The 21,386-nt window shown below is 35.2% G+C and overlaps 1 protein-coding gene and 1 long non-coding RNA gene across 13 annotated transcripts in view; one reads left to right on the forward strand and one right to left on the reverse strand.

The window, feature by feature from the left end:
* LOC145728753 (uncharacterized) overlaps positions 1-18,596 on the reverse strand; it is a 30,038-nt gene extending 11,442 nt beyond the window's left edge. The window contains exons 1-3 of one of the 2 annotated variants that reach the window (XR_014178155.1): positions 17,901-18,596; positions 11,803-11,981; positions 1,101-1,504 (exon numbers count right to left, since the gene is read on the reverse strand). This is a non-coding gene — a long non-coding RNA (uncharacterized LOC145728753). The remainder of the gene's footprint in view (positions 1-1,100; positions 1,505-11,802; positions 11,982-17,900) is intronic. The other variant, XR_014178156.1, reaches the window with a different exon arrangement.
* The window catches only part of heph (polypyrimidine tract-binding protein 1 heph), a 128,306-nt gene that overhangs the window by 69,464 nt on the left and 37,456 nt on the right, over positions 1-21,386 (forward strand). Inside the window, exon 2 of one of the 11 annotated variants that reach the window (XM_081979226.1) lies at positions 16,205-16,266. The exons of 8 other annotated variants lie outside the window; for them this stretch is intronic. The gene's annotated coding sequence lies outside the window, so the exon portion shown is untranslated. Of the gene's footprint in view, positions 1-8,417; positions 8,558-13,423; positions 13,533-16,204; positions 16,267-21,386 lie in introns of those variants that run through there. 2 more of the 11 variants (XM_081979224.1, XM_081979227.1) reach the window with 2 other exon arrangements.

The following is a 21,386-nucleotide window of genomic DNA, read 5'->3' on the forward strand; positions in this document are numbered from 1 at the left end:
GACAGTTTTCAGTTGGGTTTAAATTTTGAATAAAAGGTGTATACTAAACCGGTCAGTCCTGGTCCCATTTATTTTAGTAACTATTTGTAATTTGAATTCTTATTCCTAAATCAAAAACTTCCCATATCATTTTAACAGCTTGGAACATGTGCAGAACTGTTTTCATTTAAGAAAAATCTTAAATCTTAAGTTAAAAGTTAACTTCAATCTTCAATATTAAATGGCCATAAATGGGTATTGGTTTGGTTTTAAGTGAGCATAAACCTAACAGAGCTTTTAAGTATCTTAAATTTGGAATGTTTTTTGTTTGGTTAGGTTGTGGGTTTGGTTCCATTTTCTTAGTAATTAAAAAGAAGAAGAAAAATGGCGCCAAAACTCTAGTTTATATTTTTGGCGCCATTTTTTTCATTTTAGGTTGGGTTAGAAATTTTTGTTTTGGTTAAATTGTGTTTTGAATGGGAAGGAAGAAAACAAAATGGTTTCAAAACACTGATGGCCTATATTTTAGTCGCTTTTTTTTTAGGTTGGGTTAGCATTTTTGTTTGGTACAGAATTAACAAACTCTAATGTTAACGTACTTGGAAATAAGAAAAAAAAAACTAAAAAAATATGGCATGAATTGGTAATAAAAATTTGATAAAATCGTCGACATTTCCAGAGTTCATATCGTTAGCCCGAGGGCAGTTTCATTACAAAACAATTACGCATCCGGGTGTAGCCCCCGATTTCGCATTTACCATGGAATCTCCAATATTTCAGTTATTATTCTGTCTAAACGTACCTTGCAGGTGGTTTCTATGGAAATCGCGCAACGGCAAATAATTAAAAATCGAGCTCCATTTCGAATTTAATGGAGAGAGCATGTTATCTTCCGTTTTAGTTTGCTTGCCTACCGGCTAAACATTCGATATTGTCTGTCGGATTAAATGTAAAATAGAGTAATTATTGTTATGCTTTCTGCATCGGAAATTCCTATTTCAAGTGTTATCGAGTTTGCCAATGATATCGACATGAATTGAGTGAATTACAATCACTTCCATCTAGGATCATGTAAAACTTTAGTCAGCAGTTTAGTGTGTATTGCTGACATGTTACATTACCTTTAATTTGGATATTCCACAATCAAACAAATAATGCGATGGTGAAAACCAAACGATCATCATCATGGAGAGAGAGGTCATTATTATTCGCTGCTGCATTATATCCTGGTCCATTATGGCCGGAAGTTGGCTGGCAACCTGGCCCGCGCCCTTTATGAGCTCTGTTTACATCATTAATTTCGCTTACCCGTCCATTGTGCCCAATTGTTTAGGGTTAATTATTCGGAAAAATGCCCTTTTGATTAATACTTGCAGCCTACGCGAGCGAACGATGAGTCCGCTCTATTCTCTTGTTTGTTTAGTGTTGTTCTATTTGAGGCCGTCGCCCGTGCCTGATTAGGATCGGCTAATTTGCAGACTCGGTTTCCTTTTCGTTTACGTGGCAACACTGTCCAATTGAATTCCTGTAAAATTGATACAACACGTGACATTTAAAAACAATTTTACCTAACTGTTTATTAACAAATTTATATCACAGGGAAGGAAAATATCAACAAGGGTAAAATTACTAAAACCGTTACGTAACGTCTAATTATTACTTCCCAACCTGTCTTGTTCGAGAAGCGAAGGCTTAAGGCAACATCCAACCACTCTCTACAACCTACAACTACATATTAAAGCATTCACAAAGTGCAAAACCACGGCCAAGTATCAAACAGATTTAAAACAGCCCTAAGCCCTAAGAATGCGGTCCGTAATATCAAAGAGCAATTTAAGTTCGACGCAATTCTGAAAGATACATTTACCTAGTGGTAGCTGCTATAGGAAACTGAAATGCACCAGCCTTAAGGTTTAATTAAGATGCTCTTACGTTATGATTAGTGTTGTGTATATGTACGACATTACCATATTACTTTAATGCTGTTACTGTAGTGTATCTCTTGGTATTTGATTTTCCTTTCCCTTTTGGCAGTAATTAAGAAAATTACATTGATACAAGTTGATTCTAGAAAATTGATATTTTTTTTCTATCAAGTGTCTAACAGAAATTTGATTAATTGAAACTTTCCTGTTCTTGAGGCATATTGCAACAAAAGCAATTTTCCATTTAAGCCTTAAATGCTTAAAAGATTATTTGCTTCGGGTCAGAGATCTGCCGAGGGAAAAGGGGTATACACTTACGTGCCAGACATACTAATCTGATCTAATTCGTATAAGGGCGGGTTTACACAGAATGTCCGGATCGGTAAAAGAGTTCTCAGGTGCACGGTTATTACCTAATTAGACCTGAAAACTCTATTCGGTCTGATATTTTTAAACCGTCTAAAAGGGATTCTTCAATAAGTTAAGTTTCAATTTAACGGAAAAGGAGAATGGAAGAAAAAAACAGAAACAACGAAGACCGAGAGAACTACAGGGGATGCCCGCTAAATTGGGTTAGTGTCCCGATTTAATTGGTCCATTTCCCCTAAGAGTGTTATTCCGGACCCTATCAGAAATTAAGTTCTCTCGTTACATCAAAATGTCATTAGTTAGATTTTTGTTTTTTTTTGTTTTTGTGTCTAGTTTTGAACCTAACCCTACAAATACAAAAGTTAACCTAACCGCAATCGGGACGTCAACGTCGTAGACCATGTCAAACGTCAAAATAAAATAATGATATTATTATATCCAATAGCAACGCTCAAAGTTAGCTACGTCATACACATACTGCCCGCGAAATAATCAGTTTAAATCTAATCAGTAGTAAAAACGTCAGCAAGTTTGATTTTTGGTTGGTTGAAAAATATTATATTTTTACACTCATTCTTTTTGTCCAAATCATCCAAAAAATGCTGTGCTAACAATTTATAAGAAAGTTATTTAGGATCAAATGAATAAATGGTTAGTTTCTCATTATTCAAGCCCTGTAGAAGCCAATCAATATTGCCAACAAACCAAAGTTACTATTCGATAGCTTTTTTCATTGGCTCTCCATAGCTATAAAAGTCCTGCAGAAGCCAAATTGAAGCCCACAAACAAAAAATTTCAAGTTTGAAACCAGATCTTCAAGTGGAATTATTACAGAGAAGAATGTTTTCAAAAACGAAACTATATTTCACAACTTTAACAATTATTGTGCATTAAACAATAATTATAAAAATTTAACTACCCTATTTCTATAACTTCTTAATTGCGTCTATTTGGCAACTATTCCATCAGTTAATAATTGCATTTTTTGTAATTATTGCTGAGTGAACCATCGTCCTTTCCACTTGACTGTCCGCATTGGAATTCGCTTCATATTTCAAGTTATTAACTGCATTTCTTCCAACCAATGTTGATTGCGACGGGAATATTTTTATTACCGTTTTAATTATTTTAATGGATCGTAAAGTCCAGGAAGAGATTTATTTGAAAAGTGAAAGCCCGTTGGAATTTGCGCTGGTTCTTTTAATTGAGGGGAGGTAATTTAACTGGTTTCCTAGCCTATGACTGTTGACGTTTAAACGAAACGGAGCCAGAAATTGGGGAACAACAGTTTCTTGGCCGCGTTCCAGAGCAAAAATCCAGATCCCATCTATATCTGCTAATTATTCCGTAGGATCCGCGTGATTTATCACCTTCAATTAAACGTTTAAACGGTCTAATTTAATGGGAACTGCCTTTGCGATTATTTACTCGGGCGTTTTCGATTTAGAGGAGTTGGTATTCTCGAAGAAGGCAAAAACAGACCGGAGCTTTGCACTTGTCAATGATAAATTTTAGTTCAAATCTGGTTGTTTTTCACTGTTCACTCCAAAAAAATAGGAGAGTAACACAGCTTTGTTAACGGGACGGAAATGTATAGGCACGGACCAGTTTTCAACAGATCGAAAACTCATTGGTTTTTATTTCCGTTATAGTGAATCGCTGATTCAAAGCAGAAATTCGCAATTTGGCTATTTCAATAACGCCCGCGTGACTGGTAATTAATACGGAAATTTTCGAAATACCAGGACATTGAATATAAGGGGGTTTCGTTTAATAGACCCTCAGAGCAGTGTGATATCTGTAAAATTTTAAAAATGTTTTGAATAGTTTGTATATGATCGAATAGTATAAGAACCAATGAATAAAAAAAATGTAAACATAGCAGGAAGGAGCAATAGCAAACAAAGTGGGTGACAGAAACAAGGGGGAGGGGGGGGAGTAATATGGCGGCCGTCAACTTCCGGTTGGCACTATCAGATCTAAATTTAATCTTGTCCACTGTACAACTTAATTTAAATTTGCAAAACTCAACTGTTAAAGAACCACAAACAAACAAAACAAACTAACACTATACTACAACAAATACAAACAACAAATTTTTGCGGGTTTGAAACTCCAAACTTTCAATGACTGCGTCAATTCAACTGCGCAGTAGGCGAATGCGCTATCAAAGATGGTGGACTTCCGTCCCCCTCGCTTAATGCACAAACGGGTTATAATTTGTATTATTGTTACCTCCTGATACTTGTTCTTTTTACTCATTGATAAGAACTTAATTAAGTCAAGAGAAGACGAATAGATAACAAAGTGTATATGAATAGTTTGTATATGTAATAACGAAAATTCTGTTTCAATAGATGGTGACCTGAAAGTAACAGTCTGTTTGACACTTATTCACGTGACATTATTGCTATTTTCAAACCGAAGAGCATGTAACACACTGTCAAATGTCTTTCTAATCGATTATCGATTGTAATTAATCGATTGTTTATTGATGTTATTTTATGGCACTCTTTTGACTTTTTCCTGATTAATTCGATGAAATAACTGAAAATAACCGACATTTTACTTTTCTCCTCTACAACGATGCATTATTGTAAATGAGATAAAATTAAGTTTCAGTTTTTTGCAACCATCATCAGCTTTTAGGTTTGGGTTTTGAGGACTCCATAGGTATTAGATTTTCACTTTTTTAGATTAGGTTAGAGTGGTTTTCGTGCCACCATTTGACAGATTGTCACATGATCATTCTTTTGCAAATGGTAGTAATATCACGTGGACTAGTGTCATTTGACCTACACAAAGATTCTTGAGATTTTGACGATTTGACAGAGCCAAAATGAATAAGCTTCTCGAGCCTGGGCAGATCTCCAAAAACAAGCTCATTCCTTCCATGAAACATCTTTGATGTGGGTCTCTTTGCATCTATACTTTAGACTGTTTTCCCTTCATCACATTGAAATATTAAATATGAAGATCCTAATCCGACCGCGTCCATTCTTCACTCGACCAGGAAGAGCATCAAGACAGGAGGAAAGGCAATCCGCAACAATCCTTTCGGGCACGGCCGCCATTAAATTATTCAATCGAATCAAGTGTTTCGACCCAGGTTAATCTTAACCTCATGAATACAAAATCCGGAATTAGTATTCGGACGGAATCCAGCGTTGCGTTCACATCCGGTTTCGGCCTCGACCGATTCGGAAGTACACCGCGCTCCGGTCACTAAACTCGCGGTTCGTTTTCGCTTTTAATCGGCCATTCTTTTCCATTTTTCGGTCCGGGCCCATTCATAATCACGCTTCGGGATTACATCCACATAAAATGTAATCGGACCGAGTTTGAGCTGGCAACGTTGGCGCTAAGAAACGGAAGAAAAAAATTACGGCGCAGAAGAGGAAGAGAACGCGGGAATCTACTAGACTCTGGTACAATAAGAATACAGGTTAGGTAGGCCATGACGGTTCATTTTCCTCGTTTCTTCTCTCGCTTTTCGTATCTAGTAGTAGATCTAAAGGGGGGATTTTCTGGTTTCACGCTAAGTGCATTTGCCTTTGCGTCGAGCCGGCCTGTTGCGTTCGCTTAGGAATGTAACGATTCGCTTTGTTGACCTCAGACACGCTATTTCTTACATTCAACTCGTTCTCCAAATGGAAACGCTCTTTTTAAACGATTTTATTGAATTGCATATTATCCTGCTTGACTGCGCCACTGTTAGTAGGCAAAAATCCGAACTTTCCCCATCAACTCGTGGAAACTGAGAGGGCGGATCTTTGAGGTTAAATGCGAACTAAATATTTATTACTTAAGCCTCGACGGTCTTGAAATAATCAGAACCAATCTTAGTCGGAGTTGAAGGCTTGATATCATCGTCCCTGCTCTATTAAATAATTCACCGGTTTCCGCGTTGTAATTTCAACCTCATAAATATAAATAGCGAAATTAGGTGCAATTATTATTTTAGCTAGTCCGATTATATTTCTCTGGATGTTTAGGAAGAAGTTTGAGTTTAAATTTCGTTAAAGAACAAGGCAGTAGTAATTAATAAGTCAAGTCTCATCAAAACAGAAAAAAAGTCAAAACACCGAAACTATAATTGATACTATCAATTCAATCTGCTTGTGCAAGCAATTGAAATTCTATTCTTTTTGTTTGAAGAAAACTAGCTTAACCCAACCAAACTTCATATTGCAAAATTTGAAAGTTATCCAAACTTCTAAACCTGAAAAGCTTTTGCTTTTTTATGTCAAAACATATTCAAAATCATGTTACTGTTGTTCACCAACTTAATATTGGAAGGTGCTTCTTAATAGAAAAATGATCACTGTGAACATTTATTGGTAGTCGATAGGAAATAAGTTAACGGTATCGAATCTTGTTATTTAATCTTTACTTAGCGTTTTCAAACAGAATTTTTTCTATTTTGCCTTAAGAACGACTTCTCTTAAGACTGTTAAAACCAATCTCATATCAAAATCTTTCAACTTGCCTAATAAATCTCATAAACAATATTCTGTATGTCACCTAATATTTCGAATCTCCATTCCTCTTGATCTCTTTTCCAGATGTTTTTCCAATCGTTCTTTACCAATTTTGCAGTGATATTCCTTCTTTTTTGCTTCCATGGTGATTTTAGTTCTTCTTAGGGAGCCGGTGTTGGATTCTAATATTACTAGTGGATGTCTTATCATGTCTTCAAAAATCTACTTCTACAACTTTGAGTAATTCTTCTCTTATTTCTTTCAATAGCTATACACGTGCAAGGTGTATGTTATATTATACTTTTTATAAGAGAATTGTAAATTCTTTTTTTATTTATTGTAAAAAGTGCTGATAAGTGTCATAATTGCTTTCTTTTTTTGGATGTTCCTTTCTGATAAATCCTAAAAATTGTCATTCCCATATATTTCATAACTTTTGCAACTGGTTGATCTTCAGTGATGCAAATGATATGTGTTCAATGTAATATCCTCGCCTGTTGGTAACTCAATAGCAGTTTTATTTCCAGTTTCCCAAAATTCACCAAGAAAAGTGATTAAACCATATCTAGTTTTCAATCTACTTTTTACATCTTGATTTAAGGACTTTGATCGTTTTTTGTCAAACGTTTTTTCCAAGTTGACGAGCAAGATAATCATGAGATGATTTAATGTAAAATTTCCAGTTAAAGCTTACCTGTATTTATCCTGTTCCAAAACGAAACTTGCGTTAATGATACAAGAAGATCAATTTGAAATGATTCAGGTTATTGCAAAAGTAAGCTCGTACTCATTCTAAATCAAAAAATTGTTGTTTCTACGCCACTGATTTTAACTGATTTCTCGTTTTATTTTCTGCTATTGGCTTTATGGAGTTAATTAACTAATTATTGCTAAATATACGCACACACTCTGTATAGCGTGTGTGTATGAAGTTTATTGACACAGTCACTCTAGAGAAACTGAACTCGTGGAATTAATGAAGATGGTAACAGTGCATAACCTACACGCCATTGTCTAAGTTGGCTTCAAGATATGAAAATTAATGTTTAATTAACTTAGCCGCTGTGGGAATGGTCGTTGAGCTTGAAAAAGTTTATATTAACGGATGTTATTTTAAAGTTTGAATGTAGGAGCCAACAAAAATACCGTTTACCGTTTTGACAAACAATCGTTTTGTGTATACTTTTGAAATTGAATAATATCTTTCTAAAGTAAATAAGGATTCAATAACACAAAAAAAAAACACAAATATGATGAGTATCATCATTTGGATTTTAAATAAATACGCGGCAACGCCGCTTACTAATAGGACGCATCGAGTTTTTTTTTTCTAATCGTCACGGCCTATGCGACACGTATGGTTGCTATGTTGCCAAACCTAATCCAAAATTTTCATCTAGTTAATGTTCATAATATACTATGACAAATGTTGGAAACATTGACAGTTGAAACAAAAAAATTGTTTTTTTTTTAGTATTGGAATTTTAGGCTAAAATCTATAAATTTCATTCATAAGTTGCAAATTGCCAGAAATGACTTAGAGTACAACCATTATCATATAATCATCTATAAAAAAAAATTGTTACCTTTAATTTTTTATTCAGACATACGGCAACGCTGTAATTGTGGTACTGGTGGTGCCGCAACCCGTTCGTTGTTGCCGCTATCAGTTACGCTGGTGCATGTATGGAATAGGTCGCGTTTCAGGTGCATTTCGATCGAATTCGTATTTTGGTTCTCTATAGTGTTTTTTTAGTGTTGTGGTAATTAGTGATGTGTCACTAAGGAAAAACACTTTGACAGGTTCGTAAATTCGTCACGCCATTTAGTTTCAATCAGAATTTAACTGAAAAGTCTGTTAATTGAAAAAAATTAAAATTTAGCTATTTCAGAAACTTATTAATTAATTGCTCTTATTTGTTATGAAAATTATAATTTAATTTTGTAATCAATTAGACATTTTGTGAAAAATTTAGCGATCTGTTGGCTTTTAGAGCACATAAACGAGATTTCTTAAACATTGATTGACCCCCTATACATCGTAGGCTTAGTCAAGGCGCTTGAAGGTAAGCGGCTTGAAAAACTGCGATATATACTCTACAAGCCGTTATCTCAAGCGGCTTATTCAAGTCAAGTCAAGTCTCTTTTTTATCAGGCTTGAACTTACCAAGTCTATTTGAAGCGGCTTAGAACAAGAAGGCAATGCAATGTATACGGATTGTGAAGTTTTTAAATGACATTTAGCTTCTTTCTCTGTCGATTTTTATTATAAACAAAGCTTAAATCTTTAATCTTATTTGATTCCATTTTTTTTTCAATAGTAAAGGCTTAAAATAGGATTGACTTTATATTTTTCCAATCTTCAAGAAAAGCTGCGATAACTACGAGGCTTAACTGAGCCGACTTGGTGAAGCGGCTTGATTAAGTCTACTATGAAGGGAAATGAGTCAGTTTAATCACGTTACCCTGTTATTAATACAGAACGCAATAGCCTATAACCACTTGTCAAAGTGTGATATGGAGTGAACTGGACTGAGAACTGTCTATGATAGTTAATCTTAACCTACACAAAAGTAGGAAAAGTTTGTGCACTTTTCACTTACTTTTCAATGTGGGGAGTAATGCTAACCTGAATAAATACAAAAAAAATTGAAATTTGACAAAAACACAGTATAGCAGTCATTAGTGTCTATTTGACATAATATTAAGCTATGAAGTCTTAACAATGCATTATTTTTAGTTTTAGTGTTTTACCTTTTTTTTCAGAGATAAATTGGGTAACTCTGATGTTCAACGTTGCCAAATTGACTGCAAAAAAATCGTTTCAACCCCAGAAAAAAATGTTTAGTTCATTTAGGTTTCTTTGCACCTAAATTGAAACATAAAATTACTGGCTGATAAAATGCATTGAACCAACTAATAAAACGATTTTATTTGTCTTGGAGAATTTTGTAGGCGATATAAAATGTTTTTTTCACGCATGTAAAATTTTCCCCTACGGTTAGGTTTTAAGGCCCATAAAAAAGTACGTTAACACCCGTCTCTTGTGTGCAAGTTTAACCCCAGGTTATGTTACAATAAAAGCGTGTGTGACACACATTTTTCCTTTTTATCGATTTTCATCTTATTGTGTGCGTAGTCGAACAAAGGTGACAAATTGCCTGTTCAATAATAAAATAAGTAAAAAATTCAATTATTCAATCTTAGTTTGTCGGTGTGGGCTGGGGTAGGAGGAATGAAAATTGAATATAAAATCCGGGCCGGTCTCAAAGACCGTGGAGTTTATTTTTCCCTTCAGCCCGGTTTCGCGAGAGAGTCCCTCAAGAAAAACCTTTTCCATTCTTTTCCATTTTAAATAAGGCGCAACATAATGCCGGCATATCTGATCGTCCACCGCCCCTTGTTTGAGGAGGGCTTTAATCTCTTGGAAGCATTCCAATTCCGGCGAGAACTTGTCAAAGATTGTCACAGAGCGGATTTAACTGTGTTTGATTCGTTGCCATGCCGTTGTGTAAAATTGTTCCTCTCTGTTTCAATTCCAAAATGATGGTTGTTTATACGTTGTATATGCAGATAGAAGCGGATTTCATGAAGCTTTCTCTCTCTTGCTCTCGTAATGTAACATGTAAATAAACTTGTCTTTGGCTCTTTATTCGAGTTTCATGATCACGAACTGTTTGGTCTTTTTGTTCCTGTTACGTTTTAAATAATACCCGCATTCCAGTCAGTGGCGGAGCTGAGATGCGGTTCAATCACTCTATTTCCTCTTGTTAACGCTGAGCTTGAAAAGTTTACTTTAACTCGTTAAAGTAGAGTTTGCAGCTATTCACAAAGCACTACGAGAGCCCAGGAAAAGACAACACGATCAAAATCAGTCAAGCGGTACGTCCCTGGTTCTACGATTCCATGCACTACCTAAAGGTCTTTGTACCTTTGCGTAGATCAGGCTTTAGTACGTTGGTACTTCAAGGCTAAATCGTGTAAGTTCAATGATAGACTTTGTTAGACCAAGGCAGGAACGTGTTTTTTTTTTCCGCTCTTCGACCAGCAGCCCAGGGGCTACGTTCGTCTTATTTGGTATAATTTAGCCATTCCTGTGTACGGCCAGTACTGCCAAGTACTGCTTTGTTATCTATATCATTAAGAGTATCGTTAAGCTTGACCGATCTTGGGAATATAGAAATTTCAGTTTTTATCGGTTTAGTTACATGATTTGGAAAATGTGAAGATAATACCGATTAGGGTTCAAGAGGAACATTGTAACACTTTACAGGACAGAAAGTGCATGAATTTGCATAGACCAATATTAAGTTCATCGTATTTTTGTTATACTATTTCATTCCCGGAAAATATTTTCCAGAATTTTTTCGTGGCCAAATGTGTTGTATAGTTTTCACATTACATAATACATTTACCTAAGTTTTAAATAATGTACCTATGTGTAATCATAAACAATATCAGTCTAGTAGATGAATAAGATATTGATATAAAACATTGCTCTCACGTACCAGTTTGAGAAATACTGAAATATTTAAAAGTTCTGACCTGAACATAAACTCTTCCCACTCCGACAACCAAACACATTAAGGAAAACTGTTCTAAATAAACTCTAGAATATAAAGCAAACGTCTAGCAGACCAGGGACTCAAACCATCACCTAAACGTGGTCCGGCCACGAATCTCTTAAATATTAGAGGTCGGATCCGTCTGAAAAGTTTAAAAACACATCTTTTAAAAGGAGAAACTTTGTCCATAAAGTCGGTGAATTCGCTAAGAACCTCATAAAAAAGTTTAGGAAGTTTAACACGCACATAACGCTCCCTCCTCAAGCCGGAGGGTCAGTATTCCTGAAGAGGCCGCCTGTAAAATATTAAGTGGTAAACGGAAATTTATTGTTTGGAATTCCGGCGTGACGAATGTCAGATGGTCAGCGGTCTAGCGGATAGCGGAAAACAACACTTGACATTGCTTCGCCAGCACTATTTGCTATCGCTCAAGCGAGCACATTACACACAGGGACATACGGTGAAGTAATAAAGTGTATTTACCTGCGAGACGACTACCATTCCATTAGAATAATGAAAATTACGTCAGTCTCACGAAGGCCATTGCCAGGTGTTACATTCTGTACTGGTTTACTACTTGGTAAGGGGCAATGGACTGACAGACGGTCTTTGATTGGCCTGGGAACCTCCTGCTTCGACAAGAATTATGACACTTCAAGGAACTAAAAAAAATGTGACATCACTGCAGTTAAATAAAACAATTATTCAATGCAGGAATCGCATCAGCATTAATGACAGATGGCTCTCGATATAAAATTAATAAATGACTAAGTGCTGCCGCAATTTTCTACGGTCGAGTTATAATATTTAAAAAAAAAACAATTGTAAAGTGTCAGGATTGTTTTTTTGTTATCGTTTTATTAATGTCAATGGGTTTTAATAATAAATGTCCTATATGACGGACGAGCCAGTGGATTTATAGGACAAATTGAGTTGATCATTCAATTTATTATTATAGTACAAAAGTGGAAATAATACGTATAGACTAGATCAATATACAAACATGACTATTGAGTGCTATTGCTTGTTTAGATGACTAATATAATTGTATAAAATTGCAATTTTGGCAACTTTTCAATTAAATTATTCTTCAATTTGTTCTTTGGTAGAAAAATATGATTAATAAAAAAAATTCTTTGACTTTTACTATACAAAATCCAGACCCGGCCTGTGGGAATTATTAAATAATAACGATTTATTCCCGACACAGTATATTTTTATTTGAAACAAGCCAGCCGTTGGTCTGGGGCTTTTCCCAAAGGCGTGCTCAGTCAAATCTGATGGTTTTCAAATGGATATGAATTACCCTACGCGGACTAAAAGATAGTGTATATTTTCTATTTACTACTGGATATTTCCGGGACGACATTTATTGCCGGGAATCGTCCATATTTCTTTCTGGACTCGAACGGGAAAAACGTTCTCCGGGCAGCCAGATCGGACATTTTTAACCTTTTTAAAAATTTCATTGCCGAAAATACGGAAATATACGATCGCGCCGATCAATACGTTACATTCCTGAATTAATTTGAAATTTATTGTTTGACAGGAGTGACTAATACACGTGGCAACCAGGTGTTTAGGAAATTCACTGACTAATGCCAAACCTTTGATTTGAATAACGACGGAGATTGAATATTTAATTCAATTGTTTACGCTGGATATTACATAATACCACTTATAATAGAAGAATAAATTAAACTACAGTAATCTCTTGACTTTTTAATGTTTATAAATGTGCTAAAATGTGGTAAGACATCATCAGGGACGCGGTCCTGACCTTTCCTGTTCTGTGGCAATAACGCGGCCGTAACTTTGACCAATAAGAAAAAAACGGACGGTAATAGCGTTCGTGCCAATGTCACAATAAGGCCGGCAAGTCAAAAAGAATGAGGGAATAAAAAAAAATAAATAAAAAGCTGTTACGGCCGGGGTATAAAGCGAAATAAAAATAAATCCACGACGTTACGTGGCCACATTGAAGTAATCCAGTTTGTTAAATCTAGCAAGAAACATTAGCAAGAGGAAACGCGCAGTTTTGTGCCATGCTTCGTCGAGCAAACTTGAAATTCCACTTTGCAGGTGAATAAGTTGTTGTACAGGGTCAAGGCCGCCATTTTGTTGTTACGCCGGTTTTGGTTGTTGTTAAAAATTGCGTACAATCGATTTGTCCGGGGTGTCTCAAATAAAGGATTACCAATTTTAACCACTAGGTATGTTTTAATTTGATTTGTTAGTGATAGCAAACGAGGGAAAAACTGTTCAAGGTGCTATTTTGAACTTTAAAATTGTAATAACAACACTGTAATATGTCATCTTGATGCACTTTCTTATTCATAATTAATAAGTCGTACAAATCAATATTGCTTTTAAAAGTATGGAAAATTTAAATCAGTAATTGTTTTATATTTGTTTCCAATTCAGAAACTTTTGTATCTGCCATCGTTTTTAAGTAATTTTTTAAAGAAAAACATGCCAACCTTAGGATATTTTTACAGTATATTTGAATTGAAATATAATGCAATTACTAAAATAAAGCAAAAAGTGGGATGCTACCGAGGGGTAAACCGCTGAGTACAATTTTGTACACTAATTCCTAATATGCCAATAATGTCCACTAATTCCTTGTAATGCCCAGTAATTCCCAATAACTAACCTAACCTACCCACTAATTTTCTAAATTACCACGACTGGAGAGTCTAAAAAACATTTTTTAATAAGAAAATATATGTGCAACGATTTAACCCGAAGTAGATATCAACTGTTGCTTAGTTTAAATGGGACACCTTGTATATTATAGCATTTTTGGATTCTACCTCAAATTCTAGACATATTTCGTGTATTAAGGTCATACACTTTTCTGTATCCGTTTCTGAGATATTTACCGTTTTTTGTGAAATTTAATATTTTCAGTCTCCAAAACAATAATTTTAATTTGTGCATATCAGGAAACGTGTTTTTCTTGGTTTTTGTGTTTTGTCGTGTTATACAAGGTTTGTTCTAAGAGTGGGTGAAGAGAAACGATAAAATATATTATACAGGATGGTCAAAAAACACCATATTCTTATAACTTTGTCTGATTCTCCGTTCAAAATTAAGGTCAGTTTGTATTAGGTTACTTATTTGAAAAATGTATTCTTTAAATTGATCCCTTCGAGTTATTGAAGGTTAAAGTAGTAGCTGTCAAATTCAGTCAAAACTGTCTTTATTATCAAACAACTCGTTTATTTGCAACACTTTGTATAGACATTTTATGTCGATAGATAGAAAATATAACGGGCTTTCCAAAAATAAGGCCGTTTGTATTAATAGGGTGCTTCGTTTGGCCGCCAGAGGGCTCCAAAGCTAACTAAACGTTTTTCTTGACTGTAACCACTCTAACTTCTTTGAGGGATTTTTTTTTAAATCGTTCAGGTACGGCCCTGATATTTGACACAAACACAGTGAGTGTCAAATTTACATCCGCAGCAAAACTGTAGAAAAAAATCATTAAAATCGATTTTCGCTTGCACTAAGTGGCCAACATAACGCAAAACCCATTGGAATAGTGGTGGTGTTTCAGGCAAATTTGACCCTTACGAAAATTGTCATTTGCAAAATCGGTTTTTCAAGAAATTTCTGTGCATTACATCGTAGTAGGTTGTAAAGGGTAGTAGTAGTGGCTCATGTAACCGTGTTCTCTTAATTTTCCAGGGTCAAATTAGACCTAACCAGTCAAAAAGTGTTTCTGGGGCACCCTGTCTGTAAACCGTAAATAACACGCGTATTTGTAACACTTTGTATTTACTTTTATATGTCGATGGACAGCCAATGAAATGAGCTTTCCCTTTACGTAGAAAAGTCGGTTGGTTAGTGGTACCGTTTGGCCACTAGAGGGCGTCAACTTTGTTCAATTTTTTTGGTGTATCCTTTTGTTTAATATTCAAAAACCCTCTTAATTGCATTATTTTTGCTAGAGTTTTATACATCAATGGAGAGTCAATGGAATGAGCTTTCTAAAAAGTTCTTAACATGGATTGATAGGTTAGACGGTTTCGCCGCTAGTGAACCTTCCAGCTAAAAACTGTTGTTCAGTTTCTAATAGAAATATGTAAGAACGATAATTTCCTCTTCCTGTAAACAAACATAGTATCTCTAAAATCAGTTTTTCACTGCTTCTGTCTTAATGTTTTGCTGTTCACTCTTTCCTTTCTATCAGATTTTATATATTTCCATTTTTGTACTAAATTGAATAACGCAGAACAAGTCTATTTCTAACATATTTGGTTCTTTGCAAACCGTGCAGTAAGAACTTTTCTAAAACACGATTTGAACTCAAAAACTTAATTCCACAAAACAGATTTTCATAAAACATTATTGGCTTTCTGTCTCTGAAAAGAAATATTTAAATATAGAGACGTCAAAGCTAAGGAAAATGCTTACTTATATTAATAGGCTTTCAAAAAGGACGTATAAAAACTAATAACCTTTTAGGCTTGTGGTAAACCTTTTCCACTTTATTACAAACTTCATTATTTTGTCCCCGTAAAAATCACTTAATGAAGGTGCTTGAATATTCATAACCCGTTTACCACCACCTTTCTGGTTGTTGTGAGTGTACTCCAACATTTGGTGGCCTAGTTATGTCACTTTTATATAAATAGTTTCTTTATGTAATCGTCTCAATGCAAATAGGTCTTCGACTCAGTGAACCTGGATCGAAATTATGATAAGAAAATGACGTAAACTACTGGATTATGCATAAACTGCATGGTGGAAAACAGTTTATAAGGCAATTTGTTTTCAATTCTTCTTCCATAACTATGTAGGCTAGAAGAATTATTAATTCAGCAAAGTTATTGTAATTATTTTCTCTGTTATTAATAAGTTGTGTGTTTCATTTCAGGTGAGTCACATGATCCAGTGAAATATAAATGGGCTGGCGTAAACCGTAATTGCTACTTGTTGGTAAGTAATTACAGATACAGTGAGCTGCATTCTTCCACTCTTGTTATCGGTATGGATGTCATTATGTTGGAATTATTTCTTATGCAGTTAATTGTCTTTAAAACATTTTGTCATTATTTTCAGCACTAACTAGTACACCTTTGATTTGTTTCCTAATGCTACATTAAAAGCATAAACGTGTATATTACGTTTCCCTTTTTACAAAAGCATTTAGAACAAAATATGGCAATATTCCAGGTTATACTCACTACATAACATTAAGGCAGCGCCTTGGCAATTAGCCCTTGCATAATAACAAACTCGTTTTATTGGAGAAAATTCTCTTATTTTCTATTTAATGCCTGAAAATGCAGTCGGAAATACATATTTTTCACCGTTTAATTTCCAACGGCGTTCGCCAAACGAACAATGCATCCTGTCTGGCCGGAAACGGTATTTATTTCCAGAATGCGGAATCCATGTATATAATGTATTTGAAGCCGACACACTCCTGGAAATTCAATTTGAACTACGATATTTATTTTTCTCCGTATCCCCTTGTATATATCCGACGTCCTCGTATTTATAAAACCTCATGTTTCTTGGTTTTTCAACCAAAATCTGTTTTGGACCACCTTGTTATTCAATTTTTTGATAACAAATGTGTGATTCCCTTAAGTGACTGTTTAGTACAATTGAAGACTACACCATAAAATAGTTCCTGGTGAAAAAACGGACGTTTTTATATTTTCATCAACTCTCTCAATATTTAACTTAAGAATCTTCTGGTTATTAGACAATATTCTCAACAACACGATGGAGCAATACCTCTGCCAATATAGAGCGACAAAATCTGACCTCGTCTACGATCCTAAGTAAACGTAAACACTTAGGAGAGCATCAGCATTTCATCACAGTCTTATAGACAAGGTTTCTCGGTTATCTTTTCCGCAAAAGGTACACCTCAAGTCGTCTCCGGCTTGGTCTCTTGCAGCTCTTAAGGCCTTTGTTTGCATTGCTAATGATTTAGAGTGTTCTAAGCCGATTACGCGTTCGGAAAGGGGCCTCAAAATAAGTCGGGTGCGGCGTTGAGATATAACCAATAAATATTTGCAAATTCTTACTCCGCTTATTCTTATGTTGCGGAATAATTATCGATTAAGATTGTATATTTGACAAGGGGCGGAAAAATAACCCGTAAAGCGTTCATTTCCAGGTGACGCCATTTTTTCCCCTCCTGCTGAAATTTAATAATTCATGCCGTACATTATTACGGGTACGCTTTCTGTTTGCTTTCAACTCAGCAAAGAGACAAAGAAAAAAACCGCTGTATCGGTATTTACGCCGCTTAGGCTGACATTTTTTGCTTGTTTGCTCACACCCCCCCTTGGAAAACCGTCTATAAACCCCCCCTTTGTCTGCCAGATTAGGACAGAAAGGGCGAAGATCAAATCTTGTACAGGTGATTAAACGTCCTAATTTTGTTTGAGGCAAATTGGTACTAAACATGGATTACAAAGAATGAAAATTATTGGACAATTTTTCGGAAAAAACACAACATTTTGAAGATGAACATCACCTTGCTTTTTTAAAACCGAGTTTAAAGTGAGTTTAGTTCTAAATCCGACAGAAAAAAGTCACTGAAAGTTACTTACCTATTCTGATTTTAAACACCCGGTAGATCCATTACACTGTATTTGATTTAGTAGTTTAAAGATATCTGTCGATATCATTGTTATGAAAATGATGGATTTGTTATTTTGAACCTGAGATTTTCGTTTTGTACTTTATTATTATTAGCATTTACGTTTCACTGTAACTGTTTTTTCTTTCTCTGTTAGTCTAACCCATTTTGCTTCATGTCTCACTCTGCCAACAACCAAAATTCAGCTGACGTGCGCAACAAAACAAATACACAGGTAACCCCGTCATAAACAAACACATTGGCGTACCGTTTACCGATCGTCAATTAAGTAAATTTGCTTTATCCCGTTTTTTTTTTCAACACGGCACACCAATAACGGTTTTTATTTGTTTTTTTCCAAAGCTAGTTAAAATATGAACGCGCAAACAGCGTTGTTTACACTGCGAACCGCGCTCATAATGTGCAAATTTAACGTTGGGGAATATTGCAAACATACGCTGTTTATTGGCCCCCCTTTAAAACCTACAATGATTATTACCGCCAGAGCACTTTTTTTCAACTTGGGTGGGTTAATTAAGTTGGTTTAACTCAGTTAAAAATTGTACAGAGTGTATAAAACCAAACAAGAAGGTAGGTTAGTGTTATTTTTCCTACTTCGGTGCACCTTTTCGAAATTCGCATTTTTATTTTTTAGTTTTAGTTTAATATGTTTTTCCCGTAAAAATAAGTCTAAATTGAAATGTTTGTGTTGCTCTACAGGGTGCAAAAATGAGGATTTGAAAGGCTGCAAGCTGATGTACTTATACACACTGTAACTATAACAAAATAACCGTCTTTTGAGCTGTTAAAATGGAAACTCTGGAGAAGAATTATACACTACATAACTACACAGGGAGGTAAAAAAATTATTTGAAGAAATACAAATTTTCTAATTAATTTAATTTTCTGATGAAAAACATCTACCACACTAATAATGGCACTAGTTAAGAAGTTAAATCTTTTGAAGTAAGCCAAAATGCAACTGACATTTTGACACCCTGTATGACCCAACACGGTGGCCCAAGTTTTTGCTCAAATAATAATTTCAGGGACTTGCTGTAACTGACGTGTTTTGATCGATTTTTTCAAACAGAAACTACACATTTTCGTTCAATTTATCGAAAATTGATACTACTAGGACAAATTTTGTACCTAACACAGGTGGGAAAGAGTGCGGTAAAGTTTTAACTTTAACTGCTTTACCAAAAATACCACTTTCCACACTTGTTAAGTAAATACTTATTTTTAAACTGACACAAAGGTCAGAATCACTTTTTGATTTATGAACTAAAGGGTTAGAGGCATATAAATAAATTGGTAGTGAGTAAACAATGTACACAAAAGTATGTTCTATGCCACTCAACTAAATTAGTGCTGCCCAGAAAACTGGTAATGGATTAGGGCCACTTTGTTTTCGGATTTCAGGTTAATCTAATAGGTTCCATGTAAGCTGGCACAGATTAAACAAATCAGAAAAAAAAAACGTGTAATTACGGAGAAGCAGAAAAAGACCTGTGTCCTCGGAACTGCATGCGAGGGTGCATTTAAAATGCACTAATTGTGGACAAATTGTTGCCGCCATGCGATGGAAATGAAAATTTATTCTTTGTGTTCATACGAGTTGGACAGATTAGGGGCGATATTTATGCGCAGACCGAACAAGAATCATGAAAGTGATTTTGTGGAAATGGTAATTTTTCTATATAATATTATTAAGCTGAAAACAATGCGGCAACTGAATTAACTCTGAAACAAAACGAAATGCAAAAAGCTCTCTCCCCCTCTTTTGTATGTTTTCAGTTTTTATTTGATGCGACGTCGGGACAATAACGAATTACCTACTTTTCCAATTACCGCTTAATAAAACTTTATAAAATGCTTTATTGCCCGACGGCAAAATGCGGGGAAAGGACTTTGTGATTTCATATTTTTTGATACAAAGTGAAAAATTTTAAATTGCATTTACAACGATTAAATTTCAACTAATTTTTTAAGTTAATTATTGCTATATTGGATTGGAAAAGACTCTCTGTATTTTTCTTAGTGATAGGTAAATACTGTACTACTTTACCAGGAAATTTTTTGTCACCCTGTACGCAATTTTTTAAATAGAATTTATTATTCTACCCCTCTAGAGTGGTTCAACCACCCTGAACTCGCCAAAATAACCAAGTTATAGGTTGTTCAAATTTCAAACCATAACTTCAACTGATTTGAAAATTTGTTGCACCAAACCAGTTTTTTCTAAATAACTCGAAAAGCTTAAAAATTACAAAAATTTGCAAGACACCAAAAATGTTTCTATTCAATTTCTTAGCTCAGCATCGTAAGTTTGCTTCCACTGTACAGGGTGTACATGAAAATATGGTGATTGAGTGTTTTTGATCACCCTGTACGCAACTTTTCAGATAGAAATTTTTGCTCAACACCACTGGAAAGACGAGCTCAAAATGCTTAATTTGAGTGCTTCAACCTCCCTGAACTCCCAAAAATAACTGAGTTACAGGGTGCTTAAATTTCAAACCACAGGCAAGATTCCTGTTACACTGAACTTTTTTTCCAATTTTACTTTACCTTACCGGTAAATAATATTCTTATGGATGTCAAACTGTTAATAGTAGTGTCAATATTACAATGCTAACACAGTTTTCATTCAGCTATTTGTAATGAAAAGAATAAGAATCTTGTCTTTTTGGAGTAAACTACGTCAGCTAAAACACTACAGCGAGTATAAATGGAATTTCTTTGTCAACTTAAAACAATGTAATTTTGTTAGTAAAATTGTGTCTGCCTACAACGTACAGGTTCGGAAATGTATTGTTTCGGTTAGAGTCGACGACCGATCGAAAACAGACCCGTATTCCAAGGGGAATGAAACTTTTAAAGTTCCGAACGGTTTTTACCTTTTTAGCACGTCTGTTCCCTTTATGTATTCAATTTTTCAAAGGAGAGAAGACCAGAAACATTGCGTCCTAGTTCGGAAACAAGCAATTCTCCGCCGTTTCCAATTCGTTTTCGACGATATAGGGAGAGAGGACGAAAAAGGGCCGGACAATTTGTTTCGGAAAGGTTTGCGTTTCGTCCCCTACGTGTTTCTCGTTTATTCTCCGTACGTCGATGTCCTTTAAAAACTTAATTTGCCTTTTATCTGGTTTTTCGATCGATTCGGGGGTCTCAGTTTCAACCCGTAATTGCGAACAAACATGGTTGAAATTAGACCTGCACTGCATTAAAATGGGCTCTATCAAAGATAAAGGCTTGCGAGGCTCGGTAATGACCGCAGTAACAATCCGATTATGGCCTGCACACACACACACATGTTATACTGACGTTAACTTCTACAATACAGAAAGCCGGATATTGCACTTTTATTGAAGAAAAATCCAAAATGGGCTTTTTGTCGAACAGAAGTGATAATAGTATTGCAGGCCTAACCTGTTTCAGAGAGGCCTATTTC

The sequence above is a fragment of the Ips typographus genome, linkage group LG4 (genome assembly GCF_016097725.1).
Source record: "Ips typographus isolate SLU linkage group LG4, UJ_Ityp_2.0, whole genome shotgun sequence".
NCBI classification, from domain to species: Eukaryota; Metazoa; Arthropoda; class Insecta; order Coleoptera; family Curculionidae; genus Ips; species Ips typographus.